General features: G+C 37.0%; 1 protein-coding gene and 1 long non-coding RNA gene across 2 annotated transcripts in view; one reads left to right on the top strand and one right to left on the bottom strand.

The window, feature by feature from the left end:
- IL13RA2 (interleukin 13 receptor subunit alpha 2) overlaps positions 1–21,840 on the bottom strand; it is a 140,552-nt gene that overhangs the window by 18,010 nt on the left and 100,702 nt on the right. The gene's annotated exons all lie outside the window — the stretch shown is intronic.
- Positions 15,867–20,535, top strand: LOC309652123. Its single transcript, XR_014258602.1, has 2 exons — positions 15,867–17,999; positions 19,380–20,535. It is a non-coding gene; the product is annotated as an uncharacterized lncRNA (long non-coding RNA).

A 21,840-nucleotide genomic window follows, 5' to 3' on the forward strand; every position in this document is an offset into this window, starting at 1 on the left:
TGTAGCCTCACATGAATGCCAAAATCTCTGCAGATCTTTGCCCCCAACAGTGGCCTTCTAAACGAGGTCCAACCTACATTTGTAAACTCTAGATGAGTCCAGCATTAATAAATGCCCCCAGGTTAAAAGGGACCATACAGCCTCAGTGTGAACTCATCACTCCTTTTAGAGTTTTCATTTCTTTTCTGTTTTGATTTTGCAGGCCTTTCCTCCTGGCTAGTCTCTTTTTCCTAAATACTCTGAGACCACGGGACATTTTACTTTGCCCTTCTGAAGCTTTTAGCTTGGCTATTTACCTTCCTACATAGGATCATAATAAAGCCTCTGTATTTGAGGCCTCTCTAATTTCCAGTTTTGTCACACCAGAGCCATGTAATAAATAAAAGCTCTGCTGGTTTCTCTTTCTCCAGACGTGGCCCTTCCTTTATGCCCAGAAACAGCAAATGCCCACAGTGGAAAAATAGTGACCAATAATCTGCTCAGTTTTTCAATCTCTGAATTTTAGTCAATTTAGTGATTGTTGCTTCCATAGTTTTCTGATGCCTTTAAAATATGATTTTGTAAAATATCCAAATTTTTTTAGTCATGGTCAGTGGAAGCATTAACCTGCCATACTTATTATGTAATACCTAGAAGTAAAAGGACCTTTGTTGCTTTTCAAAGAGTGATTATGAAAATAAAATTTGCTCTGGGTAAAAATTCTTATTGTACATATATTCAGTAAAGGAAAAGGCTCCCTCTAACTAGCTCCATACTCCATAATCCTGTATTTTAGAGGTAAACATTATCACAGTTGTCTTGTTTGTCCTTTCAAAAATCTTCCAGACATATACATACATATGTATATCAGTACTGTGTGTCTCTTATTTATAAAAGGCATTATTCTGCATTTGAGAGTTTCTCACTCAACTTTATATTCCAAAAGGTTTTTAACTCAACTATGAAATGTTTTGCACTCAAAATCAGGAGATGCAAAACTACTTCATTCAGTTGCAGAAAAATGCTAAAATGTATTTAAATAGACTCTTTCTGATGTAAATTTAGAGTTTTTTCAGTGTCTTGATAATACAATTCTGCAGTAGGCGGTCTTTTATATATGCTGCGAATATATGAGGTAGTAGAGATGGATGACTCACTAGACAAAAATGAAATCTCTGAATCATAGAGTGTACGTATTTTATGTGTTGACAGGTATTATTTGTCCTCTAAAGAGATTTTACCAATTTTTCTTTTTCCTCCAATTTCTTCTTGAAGGGGACTAGGATTTGTCATCCCAAAATATGCCACTTTGGCATGAGGATTATTTTGAGATGAAGAAAAGACAGATTAAAACCCAGCAGATTCAGGAAAAGCTCTTCACCTCCCCCTGAACTGCCTAAATTTACATTGGAAAGGGGCCTGTACGAGGAAGAGAGCTATTACCAGTGTTAAAAAACAAAATTCAACCAAGTTAATTTGAAGATCTAATTGGCTTTACTAAGTGATTCATAAATCAGGCAGCATGTCACCTAGGAAGTAGAAAGGCCCTCTGAGGAGTTGTACAAAATAGAAGGTTTTTATAGGCAGAAAGGAGGTGGTGCAGGGAAGTTAAGAGTGGATTATTTCAGGCAAAGTTACCTTCTGTTAGGGGAAGGCAGGGGGTCTTAAGCAGATTAGCTCACTAGTGATGGCCAGGAAATTCCAGACTGATTAGCTTAAAATTCCACTCCTGAAAGGGGCTGAAACTATAATTAAGTCTTGGTTTGCTCTTCTGGGAGAAAATGACTCCACCTTGGGCCTGTTGTTTCTTTTTTTTAACACCAGAGATACCTTTTTCCCTATGAAACGTATCTGCATAACAGGGCAAATTTTGTTTTCTAAACATCTCCTCTAAGGTGGCTTTTTTCCTCTTTGCATCCCCAGACCCCTACTCCTTTCCTTAACTCAGGATGTTATATAAGCTTCAGTTACCTGGTTGCCATTTGTGTGTTCATATCTTTATGGGGCTTCTGTATGTATGTAATTTTGTTTGTTTTTCTCCTGTTACTCTGTCTTATATCAATTTCATTATTATACCAGCTAAAGAACCTAGAAGGGAAGAAGGGGAAATGTTTCCACTCCTACATTGTGATGGGATTCAGGAGATGCTACCACAATTATAGCACCTTGGGATATTGAATATTTTAAGCTGAAGGAGTTTGAGAAAACAGTTGTCAACTACAAATTGGCACTTGCCATTGGCACTTGCCATCGACCTCTACAAGGATTAAGTCAGGTGCTGCTGCAGATGCTGATTTTCAACACCCCATGAAAGGAGTTCAGCGGGGAGAGCAGAAATGAGGCACTCTGTGCTCTGGGAAAAACTGGCAGAACAGGTCTTCAGATAGTTAGATATTTTCAGGAGCCGACTTTATGAGCCCAATTCTTGTATCTCCTCATATCCAGAAAAACACTAAAATCCTTCCTGGTGATGTCTGTTCCTCTTGACTAGCAGTAACTTTCACAAGACTAGCAGAAACCTTCTGCAAAAAATATGTGCTCGATTGCATGTACTCCCCTTTCACCAAAATCACATATATACTGACCTTCCCCCCTGCCTCTTAGGAGCAGTTTCTTAGAGCTATATGAAATGCTGTCTCCTGGGCTATCGTCCTCATTTTGCCCCAAATAAAACTTAACTCTCAACTCTCATGTTGTGCATTTTTTTAAGTCGACACAGTAAAATCAGGAAGGTCATGCTGACCGTCCTCACCTCTCCCCCCCCCCACCCCAACCCAGCCCTCCTAGCTCTTCACTCCAGAAACAGGTCATAAAACCCTCATGTGAGAGGTGCTCTCCCTACACTTGGAGGAAAGGAGCATCCTTATCTCTGAAGACAGGGGACACCTAGAAGAATCCTAACAAACAGGCCTTGCTAAGTTTTCCCCAGCTTACTACAGTTTCCTCATAGTCCTTAACTTACCATATTGCTGCACAGCTGCACACTCTTTATCAAACCTAGCATAAAAATACTTAGGTCTAACTGTTTCCTGGGGTCTTCATTTCCCTATGAATGCTCTTGTATCCCATAAACAAATTTGTATGTTTTTCTCCTGTTAATCTTTGTCAGTTTCATTTTCAGACCCAGCTAGGAACCATAAGAGGGTCAAGGAAAATTTTTCCTCCCTTACACATGCCAACATTGTGACAGTGACAGTGTGAAGTCAATCTTTTCACCATTACTAATGTGATAAAGGAATATTTACTTCCTTTCTGTTTTATTTGAATTATTCTTATTTGGAGATAAGACTGTTTTTTTGTCACTTGAACATTTCATTTTTTAGTATCAAGATATTAGTCTATAATTATTAGTAAGAGAGTCACTCCATTTCTATTATGTGTGCTCCAAATATTTTTCTCAATTTTACATTTAAATTGTAATTTGTTTATGGAATTTTTAATCCACAGAAATTTTTAGCTTTTCTGATTGTTGGGACCCAGGGCTGGCTGCCCCAAAATATGCTTTAATGGCATATTGATTTTTTTGAATTAAAGTTACTTGAAAATCAGCTGGTTCAAAAAGAACACTTTGACCCTCCTTTGTCTCCCTGAATGAACGAAATAAATCTCCCATGTGTGAAGGGTACCCTCCTTACACCAGGAAGCTAACAAGAGACACCCTTATCACTAGAGATAGGGAATTCAGGCTGAGAAGCCTGTATAAACAAACCATGTTTCTTCTTTAATAATATACTACCCCAAGCCCAAACTTTGCTTAAACTCCTCACTAATTAGGCACACAAACCTAAGCTTCTTTGTGCTGTCTAATCCTCACAAACTTACCGTTTCTTTATGTAAAAAGATATCAAAGCTGCCTACTTTTGGTAACTCTCTGAACATCATTTTCATGACCCTCCTGTATATACAAAATTAAATTGGTTTTTCACCTATTAATTTGTCTCACATCAATTTAATTCTTAGACCAACCAGAAGAACTTAGGAGGGTAGAGGAAAATTTTTTTCCTCCCCAACATGACAAAAGATATTTTTCCCAGAATTCCCTGGTAGTCCAGTGGTCAGGACTCGGTGCTCTCACTGCCAGGGGCCCAGGTTCGATTCCTGGTCGGGGAAACTAAGATCCCACAAGCTTAGCAGCACAGCCAAAAAAAAAAAAAAAAAAAAAAAAAAGAAAGACAGAACTGCTGTGGGTTGTTGGGTGCTGCAGAAGCTCAAAGTGATAAAAAGCAAGGCCTTCTCAATTGACTTTTTAAAAAAAGATATTTTTCCATTACTCAATAGCTTTTAAGATTTCAGGGTTTCAGCAAAAGCTATCTACACTCTAAAATTCTTTGAATATATACATTGCCCAGAACTTCTAGTCAGATTTTAAGGTTACGGTTTTTAAAACATGAAACTTAGATTTAGCTAATATTTCTGGCAAAATGGCACAGTAATTAAAAAAAAAAAAAACCCACCATTATGCAGCATATAAATATCTTGGATTAAAGATAATAAGCGTTTTTTAAATATGCAGTTTTTAAAGCTCCCCAAGTGGTTATGTTACCAGTCCAAGCTCGCTCTGCTCGCCACGTGACAGGCCAATGAATCGGAGATGAGGTGCTGAGGCAAGGAATATGACTTTACGGAAAGCCAGCAGACCAAGAAGACGGCGGACTACAGTCCCCAGAAAACATCTTATCGGGGTCTGGATGCCAGTTTTTTTTTTTATAGAATCAGAGAGGGAGAGGCGGTGAGGAAGTAAGGTAAAAGGGCCATCAGTCTTGCAAAACATCCCCTGGAATGGCCAGCCTCGGTGAGGGGATGTGTTAATTTCTTCTTTTCTGCAGCCATTCACAGGAAGGTGGGGTCAGATTGTCTCCCTGTGAGCTGAACAGAGGCACTTTAGCTTAACATTCAGGCAGAGGGGCAGGGTTCCCTGAGGCCGGCCATTATGTATAATTCTAATAACAAAAGCAACGAAAATCAAAGGTTAAAGTCAAAGAAAGAGATCGAACATGGAATCCGATTTAGCTCTTCCCTGTTACAGTTATAATGGCAGCTAGGTTCTCAAACTTAGCAGTTCTCAAACCTAGCTGCCATTATAACAACTTGGGGAGCTTTAAAAAATACCAATGCCAGGATATCAGCCCCAGAGATTTGGATTTAATTATTTTGTTTTGGAGGTTCATCAGTATTTCAGTATTTTTAAAAGCTCACCACATGATGCAAAACATGCTATCTGGGTTAAAAACAGCTGTTTCAAATTCATAATAGTATTCAAACAAAAGATAGGATATCTCCAAGGGCGAAAAACAAAGAAGAAGCAGGAAACCAGAGAGTTGTTACAGTGGAATTTATGGCTATCCTGGGATCATTCTCTCATTACTGTAATGATGAGACCTGAATGTTAAATGGCCAGCTGCCCAAGGATAGGAGATGATGCCTTTGTGCAACACAAGTTAGGGAGACAAGAAAAATTTGAATGTAAAAATAAAAAGATTCACCAAGCATTTGCTAACCAAAACACACAGACAGACACACACACACCCATACAAACACACACACACCCATACAAACACACACACACAAATACAGATACTGTTAAAAAAAATTATTCAATGACATTTGTTTAAAGACAGTAAGACTTTATTTAAGGTGGGACTATTGTGATAAGTAGAAGACCAGTGAAATGGAGTCTTGCAGTAGGGGAGAGAAATTGGGCACAATTCTGAATACAGCATAGGAAAATGGGAATTTAAAGCCAAGGAGCAGGATGGGGGTCATTGAATGGAACATTACTAAGAGGAAACATCAGAGGTAAGGGAGGATTCTGGCTAAGCCAACTTAATAGGATTCTTGCTTAAGACAGGCCAGGGTAATCAGACATCACCTGGGGGACAGGAGAGGATGAGGAACCCAATAGATATCAAGGACCAGATATGGACTATAGGGGATTCTAGCTAAGCAGATTAAGTAGGATTCTTGCTAAAATTGGGCGATACAGAAGTACAAAAGTCAAGGCCTAGTTGAAAAAAGTTCAGAGGAGCTTGAGTAGAGTTTGCTCAAGGACAGAATTTTGGTCAACACACACACACATGCACATGCACACACACAAATCCACCTTGGGTAGTTATATTAGTATCTATCAACATATACCTTAAGATATGATGCATTATAAGAGATACAGAGGGTTACTACATAATGATAAAATGTTCAGGTGACTCAGAAAATATAAGGATCCTAAGTAGTATAAATCAAAAGATGTTGACTCAAAATATAAGCAAAATTGACAGAACTATGGAGAAAATTTAATAAATTTATACTCTTGGTGGGAGACTTCAAAATGATTTTCTAAACTGTTGATCAGTCAAGGAAAAAATATTTAGTAAGAATAGAGTAGATTTAAACAACACAGTTAACAATCTTGATTCAGTGGTCATATATAGAACTTGCAGGTGATCAAAATATGCCACCCCAAAATATGCCACTCTTAAATAAGGATGATTTTGAGCTGAAGACATTTGAGAATCAACGAATTTAAGAAGAGGCTTTCTCTGAAATTCCCTTCTCTGCTTAAAAACAGATCCTCCAAAAAAAAAGAAAGAAGCAATTGTCATAAATCTTCTCCTTCAGAGATTAATCAACCAGGGAAGACTGACTCTTACCACAAAAGAGGAGAGAAGTCAGTACCATGCTCAAACAGACATTGTCAAAAATTATCTCCCATCCATTCTCCTAAGGGCTCATTTATCTTTCCTAAAAATCATTTGCTCTCCCATAAGTGGCCTTTCATCCCCTCCCCTGCTTTTCCCCTATAAACTCTCAAATCTCACTGCTGATTTGGGCATTAATTTCCTTCTGTGATACCCCCATGCACATAAAATTAAAAATTAATATATTTGTGAGGAGATTGGTTCAAGATGGCAGAGTAGAAGGACATGCCCTCACTCCCTCCTGCAAGAGCACCAGAACCATAATTAACTGTTGAACATTCATCGAAAGGAAGACACTGGAACTCACCAAAAAAGATACCCCACATCCAGAGACAAAGGAGAAGCCACAGTGAGATGGTAGGAGGGGTGTAATCACAATAAAATCAAATCCCATAAGCGCTAGGTGGGTGACTCACAAACTGGAGAACAATTTTACCACAGAAGTCCACCCACTGGAGAGAAGGTTCTGAGCCCCGCATCAGGCTTCCCAACCTGGGGGTCCAGCAATGGGAGGAGGAATTCCCAGAGAATCAGACTTTGAAGGCTGGTGGGATTTGATTGCAGGAATTTGACAGGACTTGGAGAAACAGAGACTGCACTCATGGAGGCCACACACAAAAGTAGTTTGTGCATCAGGATGCAGGGGGAAGGAGCAGTGACCCCGTAGGAGACTGAACCACACCTACCAGCTAGTGTTGGAGGGTCTCCTGCAGAGCCGGGGGGTGGCTGTGGCTCACCGCAGGGGCAATGACACTGGCAGAAGAAGCTCAGGGAAGTACTCCTTGGCATGAGCCCTCCCAAAGTCCATGATTAGCCCCACCAAAGAGCCTGTAGCCTCCACTGCTGGGTCACCTAAGGCCAAAAATCCAGCGGAGGGAACTCAGCCCGACCCATCAGCAGACAAGCGGATTAAAGTTTTACTTATCTCTGCCCACCAGAGCAACACCCAGCTCTACCACCACCAGTCTCTCCCATCAGGAAGCTTGGACAAGCCTTTAGATAGCCTCATCCACCAGAGGGCAGACAGCAGAAGCAAGAAGAACTACAATCCTGAGGCCTGTGGAATGAAAACCACATTCACAGAAAGATAGACAAAATGAAAAGGCAGAGGACTATGTACCAGATGAAGGAAGAAGATAAAACCCCAGGAAAACAACTAAATGAAGTGGAGATAGGCAACCTTCCAGAAAAAGAATTCAGAATAATGATAGTGAAGATGATCCAGGACCTTGGAAAAAGAATGGAGGCAAAGATCGAGAAGATGCAAGAAATGTTTAACAAAGACCTAGAAGAATTAAAGAACAAACAGAGATGAACAATACAATAACTGAAATGAAAAATACACTAGAAGGAATCAATAGCAGAATAACTGTGGGAGAAGAACGGATAAGTGACCTGGAAGACAGAATGGTGGAATTCACTGGCACAGAACAGAATAAAAAAAAAGAATGAAAATAAATACAGGCAGCCTAAGAGACCTCTGGGACAACAGTAAACGCACAAACATTCGAATTATAGGGCTCCCAGAAGGAGAAGAGAGAGAGAAAGGACCCAAGAAAATATTTGAAGAGATTATACTCGAAAAATTCCCTAACATGGAAAAGGAAATAGCCACCCAAGTCCAGGAAGTGCAGAGAGTCCCAGGCAGGAAAAACGCAAGGAGAAACACGTCAAGACACATAGTAATCAAACTGACAAAAATTAAAGACAAAGAAAAATTATTAAAAGCAACAAGGGAAAAACAACAAATAACATACAAGGGAACTCCCATAAGGTTATCAGCTGATTTCTCAGCAGAAACTCTACAAGCCAGAAGGGAGTGGCACAATATATTTAAAGTGATGAAAGGGAAGAACTGACAACCAAGATTACTCTACCCGGCAAGGATCTCACGCAGATTCAACAGAAAAATCAAAAGCTTTACAGAGAAGCAAAAGCTAAGAGAATTCAGCACCACCAAACCAGCTCTACAACAAATGCTAAAAGAACTTCTCTAAGTGGGACACACAAGAGAAGAAAAGGACCTACAAAAACGCACCAAAAACAAATAAGAAAATGGTCATAGGAACATACATATCGATAATTACCTTAAATATGAATGGATTAAATGTTTCGCCAAAAGACACAGGCTCACTGAATGGATACAAAAACAAGACCCATATATATGCTGTCTACAAGAGACCCACTTCAGACCTAGGGACACATACAGATGAAAGTGAGGGGATGGAAAAAGATATTCCATGCAAATGGAAATCAAAAGAAAGCTGGAGTAGCAATTTTCATATCAGACAAAATAGACTTTAAAACAAAGACTATTACAAGAGACAAAGAAGGACACTACATAATGAACAAGGGATCAAACCAAGAAGAAGATATAACAGTTGTAAATATTTATGCACCCAACATAAGAGCACCTCAATACATAAGGTAAATGCTAACAGCCATAAAAGGGCAAATCGACAGGAACACAATAGAAGGGGACTTTAACACCCCACTTTCACCAAGGGTCAGATCATCTAAAATGAAAATAAATAAGGAAACACAGGCTTTAAATGATACATGAAAGAAGATGAACTTAATTGCTATTTACAGGACATTCCATCCAAGAACAACAGAATTCACTTTCTTCTCAACTGCTCAAGGAACATTCTCCAGGATAGATTATATCTTGGGTGAAAAATCAAGCCTTGGCAAATTTAAGAAAATTGAAATCATATCAAGTGTCTTTTCCGACCACAACGCTATGAGACTAGATATCAATTACATGAAAAAAATCTGCAAAAAATACAAACACATGGAGGCTAAATAATACACTACTAAATAAGCAAGAGATCACTGAAGAAATCAAAGAGGAAATCAAAAAATACCTAGAAACAAATGACAGTGAAAACACCATGACCCAAATTGTATGGGATGCAGCAAAAGCAGTTCTAAGAGGGAAGTTTAGAGCAATACAGTCCTACCTCAAGAAACAAGAAACATCTCAAATAAACAACCTAACCTTACACCTAAAACAATTAGAGAAAGAGGAACAAAAAAACTTAAAGTTAGCAGAAGGAAAGAAATCATAACTATCAGATCAGAAATAAATGAAAGAGAAACGAGAGAAACAATAGCAAAGACCAATAAAACTAAAAGCTGATCCTTTGAGAAGGTAAAGAAAATTGATAAACCCTTAGCCAGACTCGTCAAGAGGGAAAAGACTCAAATCAATAGAATTAGAAATGTAAAAGGGGAAGTAACAACTGACACTGCAGAAATACAAAGGATCATGGAGATTGCTACAAGCAACTATATACCAATAAAATGGACAACTTGGAAGAAATGGACAAATTCTTAGAAAAGCACAACCTCCCGAGGCTGAACCAGAAAGAAATAGAAAAAATGAACAGACCAATCACAAGCACTGAAATTGAAACTGTGATTAAAAATCTTCCAACAAACAAAAACCCAGGACCAGATGGCTTCACAGGCGAATTCTATCAAACATTTAGAGAAGAGCTAACACCTATCCTTCTCAAACTCTTCCAAAATATAGCAGAGGGAGGAACACTCCCCAACTCATTCTATGAGGCCACCATCACCCTGATACCAAAACCAGACAAAGATGTCACAAAAAAAGAAAACCACAGGCCAATATCACTGATGAACATAGATGCAAAAATCCTCAACAAAATACTAGCAAACAGAATCCAGCAGCACATTAAAAGGATCATACACCATGATCAAGTGGGGTTTATCCCAGGAATGCAAGAATTCTTCAATATACACAAATCAATCAATGTGATACACTATATTAACAAATTGAAGGATAAAAACCATATGATAATCACAACAGATGCAGAAAAAGCTTTCAACAAAATTCAATACCCATTTATGATAAAAACCCTCCAGAATGTAGGCATATAGGGAACTTACCTCAACATAATTAAGGCCATATATGACAATCCCACAGCCAACATCATTCTCAATGGTGAAAAACTGAAACCATTTCCTCTAAGATCAGGAACAAGACAAGGGTGCCCACTCTCATCACTATTATTCAACATAGTTTCGGAAGTTTTAGCCACAGCAATCAGACAAGAAAAAGAAATAAAAGGAATCCAAATTGGAAAAGAACAAGTATAGCTGTCACTGTTTGGAGATGACATGATACTATACATAGAGAATCCTAAAGATGCTACCAGGAAACTACTAGAGCTAATCAATGAATTTGGTAAAGTAGTAGGATACAAAATTAATGCACAGAAATCTCTCACATTCCTATACACTAATGATGAAAAATCTGAAAGAGAAATTATGGAAACACTCCCATTTACCATTGCAACAAAAAGAATAAAATACCTAGGAATAAACCTACCTAGGCAGACAAAAGACCTGTATGCAGAAAACCATAAGACACTGATGAAAGAAATAAAGATGATACCAACAGATGGAGAGATATACCATGTTCTTGGATTGGAAGAATCAACATTGTGAAAATGACTCTACTGCCCAAAGCAATCTACAGATTCAGTGCAGTCCCTATCAAACTACCAATGGCATTTTTCACAGAACTAGAACAAAAAATTTCACAATTTGTATGGAAACACAAAGGACCCTGAATAGCCAAAGCAATCTTGGGAAGGGAAAACGGAGCGGGATGAATCAGGCTCCCTTACTTTGGAGTATACTACAAAGCTACAGTAATCAAGACGGGATAGTACTGGCACAAAAACAGAAATATAGATCAAAGGAACAGGATAGAAAGCCCAGCGATAAACCCACACACATATGGTCACCTTATCTTTGATAAAGGAGGCAAGAATATACAATGGAGAGAAGACTGTCTCTTCAATAAGTGGTGCTGGGAAAACTGGACAGCTACATGTAAAAGAATGAAATTAGAATACTCCCTAACACCACACACAAAAATAAACTCAAAATGGATTCAAGACCTAAATGTCAGGCCAGACACTATAAAACTCTTAAAGGAAAACATAGGAAGAACACCCTTTGACATAAATCACAGCAAGATCTTTTTTGACCCACCTCCTGGAGTAATGGAAATAAAAACAAAAATAAACAAATGGGACCTAATGAAACTTAAAAGCTTTTGCACAGCAAAGGAAACCATAAACAAGATGAAAATACAACCCTCAGATTGGGAGAAAATATTTGCAAATGAATCAATGGACACAGGATTAATCTCCAAAATATATAAGCAGATCGTGCAGCTCAGTATTAAAACAACAAACAACCCAATCAAAAATGGGCAGAAGAGGGCTTCCCTGGTGGTGCAGTGGTTGGGAATCTGCCTGCCAATGCCGGGGAAATGGGTTCGAGCCCTGGTCTGGGAGGATCCCACATGCCGCAGAGCAACTGGGCCTGTGAGCCACAATTGCTGAGCCTGCGCGTCTGGAGCCTGTGCTCCGCAGCGGGAGAGGCCGCGACGGTGAGAGGCCCGCACACCGCGATGAGGAGTGGCCCCCGCTTGCCACAACTGGAGAGAGCCCTAGCACAGAAGCGAGGACCCAACACAGCCATAAATAGATAAATAAATAAATAAATAAATAAAAAAGGATAAGCCCAACTTTAAAAAAAACAAAAAAAAATGGGCAGAAGACCTAAATAGACATTTCTCCAAAGAAGACATACAGATGGCCAAGAGGCCCATGAAAAGATGCTCAACAACACTAATTATTAGAGAAATGCAAATCAAAACTACAATGAGATATCACCTCACACCAGTCAGAATGGCCATCATCAAAAAATCTAGAAACAATAAATGCTGGAGAGGGTGTGGAGAAAAGGGAACACTCTTGCACTGTTGGTGGGAATGTAAATTGATACAGCCACTATGGAGAACACTATGGAGGTTCCTTAAAAAACTAAAAAGGAACTACCATATGACCCAGCAATCCCACTACTGGGCATACACCCAGAGAAAACCATAATTCAAAAAGACACATGCAGCCCATTGTTCATTGCAGCACTCTTTGTAATAGCAAGGTCATGGAAGCCACCTAAATGCCCATCGACAGACGAATGGATAAAGAAGTTGTGGTACATATATACAATGGAATATTACTCAGCCACGAAAAGGAACGAAATTGGGTCGTTTGTAGAGACTTGGATGGACCTAGAGACTGTCATACAGAGTGAAGTAAGTCAGAAAGAGAAAAACAAATAGCGTATATTAATGCATATATGTGGAATCTAGAAAAATGGTACAGATGAACTGGTTTGCAAGGCAGAAATAGAGACACAGATGTAGAGAACAAACATATGGACACCAAGGGGGGAAAGCGGTGCGGGGGGGGGCAGTGATGGTGACATGAATTGGCTTGACATATATACACTAATATGTATAAAATCGATAATTAATAAGAACCTGCTGTATAAAAAATAAATAAAAAGTTTTTTAAAATTAATATATTTGTATGCCTTTTTTTTCTGTTAATCTGTTATAAGTTTATTTTGCAGATCCAGCCAGAGGACCAAGGAGGGTAGAGGGGAGGGTTTTTCTTCCTCTACAAACTCAGCACCCAGCAATTAGGGAATATAACTTCTCAAGCACAAAAAGGATATTTACAAAATTGACCATGTGCCAAGCAATAAAAAAGTGTAAACAAAATTTAAAGTAATTAGTATCATACAAATAATTTTTTCTGACCACATGCAATTTTTTTTAAAGTAAATAAGAAAAGATAAAATTATATCCTAATATATTTGGAGATTAAAATTACTTCTAAATGGGTCAAAGAAAAACTATTCTGGTGATCTAAAACATAGAATTTAATCTTTGAGGCAAACACTACATATCAATCATTGAAGCAAATGATATATTAAAAGTGGTACATAGAAGGAAATATAACCATAAATGCTCACGATATAAAAGAAAACAGAGAGAAAATTAATGAATTAAGCTTGTAACTTAAAAGGTAATAAAAGGAAAATTAATAAAACTAAATAAAGTAGATGAAATGTAATTATAAAATCAAGAGCAGTACTCTATGAAACAAAAAAACCAAATATACAATGAAGAGGATTACAAAAGCCAAAAGTTAGATCCTTGAACAAATTAATCAAGTTGAACATATTTTGTTGAGACTACCAAAAATAGCAAGAGAAGACACAAATCAACAATGCTGGAAGTTAAAAGGGTGAAATTACTATATATACAAAAGTGAATAAAAAACATATTATAAATAACTTAATACTAATACATTGAATAATATACAAAGAAAAATTATTATGAGTTATACAAATTGTCTTGAGAAAAATTAATAAGACTGAATATTCCTATAACTACCAGAGAAACTGAATAAGTGTTAAATATTTTTACACAAAGGAAGCACCAAAAAGTTCAAGTGAATTCTATCAAACATTCAAGGAATAAAATAAAATTGTAGGTGCAAAAAATTTTTCCTTTCTTCCCTTCTAGGTACTTTGGCTGGTCAGATAATTAAATTGACATAAAAAAGATAACGGGAGAAAAACAAATTTAATTTGGTAGTATGGGAGTCCCAAAGATATAACACCCAAAGGCAAGTCAGGCAATTGAGGTTTATATGCTGTTGGGAGCTAAAGGATGGGATGGGTACCTGGAGCTTCAAAGGACAGTAAGAACAGATATTTGGTAATTAGATGTTTGTCCTGCCATACAGATAGGTCTTTCAGATAGAAAGTTATCTATGGTAATAGCTCTCTTTCTGAGCATGGGCCCCTATCTAAATTCTTTTAGGCAGTTAAGGGAGAGGTAAAAGTTTTTCCTGACTCTGCTGGGTCTTGATTGCCTTCAGCTCAAAATAAACCACATGCCAAAGTGACGTATTTTGGGGTCACATACTCTGTTCCCCCTCACAGTCTTATATAAACTCTCCCTGAGATTAAAAAGAGAATGCTTTCCCACTAATTTGATGTGGCCAGTATAAATCTGACACCAAAGTCAGACAAAGAAAGAACAAGAAAAGAAAACTGCAGGCCATTCACACTCATGAATCCCAAACAAAAATATTAATGAAATTAATCTAGCAGTTTACTATTTCATTACCAAACTGTTTTATCCCAGAAAAGTAAGGTTGGTTTAACATCATTTAATCCATAAATATAATTCACTGCATTAACAGATCAAAGGATGAAGAAAACATGACCATCTCCATAAACAGAAAAAACGTGTGTTAAAATGCAACTTGCAGCAAATTATGAATAGAAGTAAACTTTCTTTCTCCCTGATAAAGCATTATCTACCAAAAATACACAGGAAGCATCATTCATAAGAGTATAACATGAGAACCATTCCCTTTAAAATCAGGAAAATGGCAAGGATGCCTATTATTTCTGCTTCTATTTAATATAAATCAGGAGGTCATACCCAGCATAATATGACAAAAATAATTATCACTATAAATTTGAAATAAATAAATTAAATTATTATTTGAAATAATATAATTTCTACATTGAAAACCCAAAACAAGTTGCAGGTAATTATTTTTCGAAATAAGAGTATTTAGCAAGGTGGGTAGGTGAACAAACTAAAATCAATTTCATTTATCTCCACCAACTATAAATACTTAGTAAATGTAATTACTTTAAAAGATATCATTAGCAATCAGATATCAAATATATGAAGTACCTATCAATAAATCTAACAAAAGATGTACAAATCTAGTATGGAGAAAATTCTAAAATTTCATTGAGAAATATATAAAACACAAAGAAATGGAGTGATAAAAATGTAGAGTTCAGTTCTGCCCAAATTGATCTATACAGACATGGAGTTTGATTAAAATTCCAACAGTGTTCTTCATGTAACATGACAAGATGATTCTAAAATTAGTATTGAAGAGCAAAAGATAGAAAACAGGACACACTTAAAGAAGTTTTGAGAATTTGCACTATAAGATACAAGGGGGCTTCCCTGGTGGAGCAGTGGTTGAGAGTCTGCCTGCCAACGCAGGGGACATGGGTTCGAGCCCTGGTCTGGGAAGATCCCACGTGCCGCGGAGCAGCTGGGCCCGTGAGCCACGGTTGCTGAGCCTGCGCGTCTGGAGCCTGTGCTCCGCAAGGAGAGGCCGCGACAGTGAGAGGCCCGCTCATCGCGATGATGAGTGGTCCCCGCTTGCCACAACTAGAGAAAGCCCTCGCACAGAAATGAAGACCCAACACAGCCATAAATAAATAAATAAACAAATACTTTAAAAAAAAAAGATACAAGGGTAGCAGAACATGCCACCCCAAAATATACCACTTTGGGCAAATTGATTATTTTGAACTGTAAGCACTTGAAAAACAACAAATGCAGGGAGAGGTTTTCTCTGAACTACTCTTTTCTGCCTAAAGACAGATCCTGCAAAAGGAACTCGATTATCATAGATCCCCTCCCGGGAGTTTCATCAACCAGGGAAGACTGACTCTTATCGCAGGAGACTAGAAGTTGAGCTCACACACAGAAAAACATTGTCACAAACTATCATACCTCTCGTCTATTCTTCTAAGGGTCCATTCATCTTTCCAAAAAATCATTTACTCTTCCCTAAGAGACCTATCCCTTCCCTTTTCCCTATTAAGATAGTATTTAAGACTGAATTCTAAGCCACCTCGGGAAGTTACTCGTTTTTCTCTGGATATCTTCCATGTGTACATGAGGTATACGTGTTAATAAACTTCTGTTTGTTTTTCTCTTGTTAATCTTTTATTACAGAGGTCTCAGCCAAAAGCTCAGAAGGGTAGAGGGAAAATTATTTTCCTCCCCTACAGTATTGTTTTATTATAAAGCTACTAATTAAGACAGATACTGGTGCTTATAAAATTTGTATATGAGCTGAGGGACTTTAGAAGAGTACATTATTTAAAATTCAAAATTAGAAATGAAAACAGATATTTATGTAAGATGAGAAAAATCACAAGAAATTACAAAACTCAAAAAGTTGACATACCACAAATATTACAAAACCCATAACAATAATAAAATGTTTTAATAATAACTGACTGACACAACTCTATAATACTTTTCTGTGGCTGAATACTCTTCGATTAACCCTTTTTATAACAATAATCTTGTAATATGAGAGTTATCTCAGTCTTCATTTACTATGGCTGATGAAAATTTTTGTATCACTGACAATCTAGAAAAGTTTATTTTCAGCTTCATAACATATTTAGTAATGTAAGTTACCATTGTCAAATTTGGGAAACCTCTATAAAATCTCTTTTATATATGAACTGTAATATTCCAGGGCATTTCAAGTTTTCTTGTACAGTGACTAATCTTAATATTATTTGAACTGACAACACTAATTACCCAGAACAATTCAAAAGCGTTTTAAAATTGTTGCTTCATAGATGTATCGAGCTTCATAGATGTATAACCAAATTACTTTTATACTATATACATTGAAAATTGATGAAAAGGAGTAGGAATTTTTCAATGGAGCATTTCATTCCTTAGACCATTTTGCTGGCTTACTGGCAATTTGTGTGTTATTTCATCTGTAACTGACAGACTTCATCAGGACGAGATGCACCAGATTTAAGACAAGACCCAATATGTTAGGATGAATAAAATATGCAACTTCACAAGGATTTTTAAATTATTGTTAAATGCTAGTGTCCTGTAAGTACAGGAATTCTGATAAGTATGTTTTGTTGATTTCAATAAAAAAAGAACAAATATATGGTACATCTCTAATTTTATATACTGGATTATCCAGTAAGTTCCTGATAGGAGAAAATGTTGAATTAACGAGGTATTGATAACAACTGAATTCTCCACTTACAATTTCGTACATCTAAAAGTAGAACTCTTTTCCACAGACAGGATTCTGGTACCATACATTTCAAACATAATTTCTCTACACCACCCAAATAGCTCCACTGTCAAATGTCATAGCACATGTTCATATTGCGATACAGCTGCTAGCTCTACACCTTCTTTTTATGGTTCCAGATGAGTCATTACCTTAGGCAATAGAAATATTTTTGTGGGCAATAGGAGTATTCCTGGAATATTATGCAACATTATGCAATTCATGCATAAAAACATTTGACGAAATCTAAAACCCATTCATGATTTTAAAAAAACAGTACCTCAAGTTAATAAACTTAATAAAGAGCATATACAAAAGAAACCCCTATAGCTAATATCTTTATATGACATTTTGGAAAAGTTAAAACTATGGAGACAATAAAAAGATCAGTAGTTGTCAGGGGTAGGGGTTGGAGCAGGGATGAATAGGCAAAGCACAGAGGATTTTTTGGGCAGTGAATACACTCTGTATGATACCATAAAAATGTACACATGTCATTGTACATTTGTCCAAACCCATAGAATGTACAACACCAAGAGTTAACCCTAATGTAAACTATGGACTTTGAGTGATAAGGATGTGTCAATGTAAGCTCATCAACTGTAACAAATGTATCACTCTGGTGAGGGATGTTGATAGTGGGGGAAGCTATGCATGTCTGGGAGTAGGAGGTATATAGGAAATCTCTGTACCTTCCCCTCAATTTTGCTGTGATTCTAAAACTTCTCTAAAAAAGATAGCCTTAATAATAAAAAGTAAATAAATTAATAATTTTTAAAAGAAGATATACATATGACACATAGGCACTAGTGTAATGCAAGTTAAAACCACAATGTGATATACCCCAGATACCTATTAAGATAGCTAAAACTTCTAATCATACAAGGTTTTGAGAAAGCTGTGGAACAACTGTAACTCTTAAAACACTCAGGGTGGAAATGTAAAATGATACAAACACTATTCCCTTGAGGGAATATTTACACACACACACACACACACACACACACACAGTTATGTGGATGTTTTACAAATAGATTTCTGCTATTGTTTTTTGTTCTTCACAAAATTTTAGAACACTTTTTACATCAGTACATATAAACACATCCCATTCTTTTTAATCCTCATGATATTCCATATAATGAATAAGCTGTAATTTATTTAAGCATTTCTCAATTGCTAAATATTTAGGCTGCTCACTAATTTTTTCTCATATTATTCTTCAATGTGCATACTTCTACATTTATCCTCATAAATTTTGTGGGTATTTCTGTAAGACTTTTTCAATCATTGATTCAAGTTTTTACTATTATTAACAATTATCTTGAGAGAAATAATTTTTCAGAGTTTTCCTAGATTCATCCAAGAGATAGTATATCTGACTATATCACTTACAATCCAACCAGGAAAAAGGAACCACTGTGGATCTTTCAAACAGAGTGAAGTTAATACTGGCACTTGTTAGAAGATGGGTATACAGAGAAACCAAATAGAAGGTGAGGCAACTCAGAGATCAGAAATGACAGGAAGCCGTCTCCTGTGGAGGAGTGACAAAGGAAAAGGAACTATTATCAAGCCCAGAACCTGGGATCATACTGTAGGACCTAAAACTAAGGCTGGAGCTGGGACCATATAGAAGGAGACCATGCAGGGGGAGGCAAAGCCATGCAGGAGAAGTAGCCACTGTTAGGGATTCTAGAGGAAGCAGAGAGAGAGGGTGAAATATCATGTCTTCTAGTCTCCTCATGCCCTCCAATATTCCAGTTCCTCATATTTGCCAAACCTGCTCAGAGAGAAAAGGGAAAAGATACTAGGAAAGATAGTTTGTTTTGATACAGAATAGAGGAAGCAAATGGATTCTAGAGCAAATAGGTAATTGACCGGCCCACAGGCCAAGGCAAACACTCCAATTAATGGGTAGTTGTACCCAAATATGGGGAATAGAGAAGTCATAAAACTTTTCCATAACTTGATTAGTTCTCAGTTCATGTTTACAAGATTATATTCTACCCATTGATTTGATTTCTGAGATTCTTGATGCCAGGAACGTAGAACAATCATAGATGTTCAGGTATTGGCAAGTTTTCCTAACAATTGTGTATTAATAAATTGTCATTACAATGTTTAATGTGAAAACAGAAACTGAGAAAAGAAGAGGGGGAAAAAAAAGAATAGAAGAGAAATGGTTGCAGCATAATGTTTCAGAGAAGAATCTGTTTTCTTGGTGAGATACTTTGGGGAATTATTCTGGTGCTCAAATTCCCAAATATATTTATTCCCAAAATATATTTGCTTATATGCCCCAATATAAACTCACACTACCTCCCCAAAAAGAATGCTTGTGACTGACTTGGGGATGGTGTTCCCTGAGGCCTTTGGCTCAGATGGGTTTCTCTTATGTCTGAAATATTAGACAAGGCTATGAAAAAAAATTGTCTTAGTGGTAAGCAAGATGTAGCATAGAGCCAAGAAAATAAAATACTCTTCAGGCAAGTTCCTAATCAGCATAATGCCAGACAATAAACACTGATGAGCTGTCTATCCAAACTATTCTCCAGACAAAATAAAATGTATTTCAAACACACTTTAAAATAAAGAATGTTACAAGAGACAAGGAAGGACACTACATAATGATCAGGGGATCAGTCCAAGAAGAAGATATAACAATTATAAATATATATGCACCCAACATAGGAGCACCTCAATACATGAGGCAACTGCTACAGCTATAAAAGAGGAAATCGACAGCAACACAATAATAGTGGGGGACTTAACATCTCACTTACACCAATGGACAGATCATCCAAAATGAAAATAAATAAGGAAACAGAAGCTTTAAATGACACAATAGACCAGATAGATTTAATTGATATTTACAGGACATTCCATCCCAAAAGAGCAGATTACACTTTCTTCTCAAGTGTGCACGGAACATTCTCCAGGATAGATCACATCTTGGGTCACAAATCAAGCCTCAGTAAATTTAAGAAAATTGAAATCATATCAAACATCTTTTCTGAGCACAATGCTATGAGATTAGAAATGAATTACAGGGAAAAAAACGTAAAAAACACAAACACATGGAGGCTAATCAATACGTTACTAAATATGCAAGAGATCACTGAGGAAATCAAATAATACTTAGAGATAAATGACAATGAAAACACGACGATCCAAAAGCTATGGGATGCAGCAAAAGCAGTTCTAAGAGGGAAGTTTATAGCTATAGAAGCCTACCTCAAGAAACAAGAAAAATCTGAAATAAACAATCTAACCTTAAACCTAACGGAACCTAGAGAAAGAAGAACAAACAAAACCCAAAGTTAGCAGAAGGAAAGAAATCATAAAGATCAGAGCAGAAATAAATGACATATAAACAAAGAAAACAATAGCAAAGATCAATAAAACTAAAAGCTGGTTCTTTGAGAAGATAAACAAAATTGATAAACCATCAGCCAGACTCATCAAGAAAAAGAGGAAGAGGACTCAAATCAATAAAATTAGAAATGAAAAAGGAGAAGTTACAACAGACACCACAGAAATATGAAGCATCCTAAGAGACTACTACAAGCAACTCTATGCCAATTAAATGGACAACATGGAAGAAATGGACAAATTCTTAGAAAGGTATAACCTTCCAAGACTGAACCAGGAAGAAATAGAAAATATGAACAGACCAATCACAAGTAGTGAAATTGAAACTGTGGTTAAAAATCTTCCAAAAACAAAAGTCCAGGACCAGATGGCTTCACAGGTGAATTCTATCAAACATTTAGAGAAGAGCTAACACCTATCCTTCTCAAACTCTTCTAAAAATTTGCAGAGGAAGGAACACTCCCAAACTCATTCTATGAGGCCACCATCACCCTGATACCAAAACCAGACAAAGATACTACAAAAAAAGAAAATTATAGACCAATATCACTCATGAATACAGATGCAAAAATCCTCAACAAAATACTAGCAAACAGAACCCAACAGCACATTAAAAGGATCATACACCATGACCAAGTGGTATTTATCCCAGGGATGCAAGGATTCTTCAATATACACAAATCAATCAATGTGATACACCATATTAAAAAATTGAAGAATAATAACCATATGATCATCTCAATAGATGCAGAAAAAGCTTTTGACAAAATCCAACACCCATTTATGATAAAAAACTCTCCAGAAAGTGGGCATAGAGGGAACCTACCTCAACATAATAAAGGCCATATACAACAAACCCACAGCAAACATCATTCTCAATGGTGAAAATCTGAAAGCATTTCCTCTAAGATCAGGAACAAGACAAGGATGTCCACTCTCACCAATATTATTCAACACAGTTTTGGAAGTCCTAGCCCCGGCCATCAGAGAAGTAAAAGAAATAAGAG

This window comes from Balaenoptera physalus, assembly GCF_965194825.1.
Source record: "Balaenoptera physalus genome assembly, chromosome: X".
Taxonomy (NCBI): Eukaryota; Metazoa; Chordata; class Mammalia; order Artiodactyla; family Balaenopteridae; genus Balaenoptera; species Balaenoptera physalus.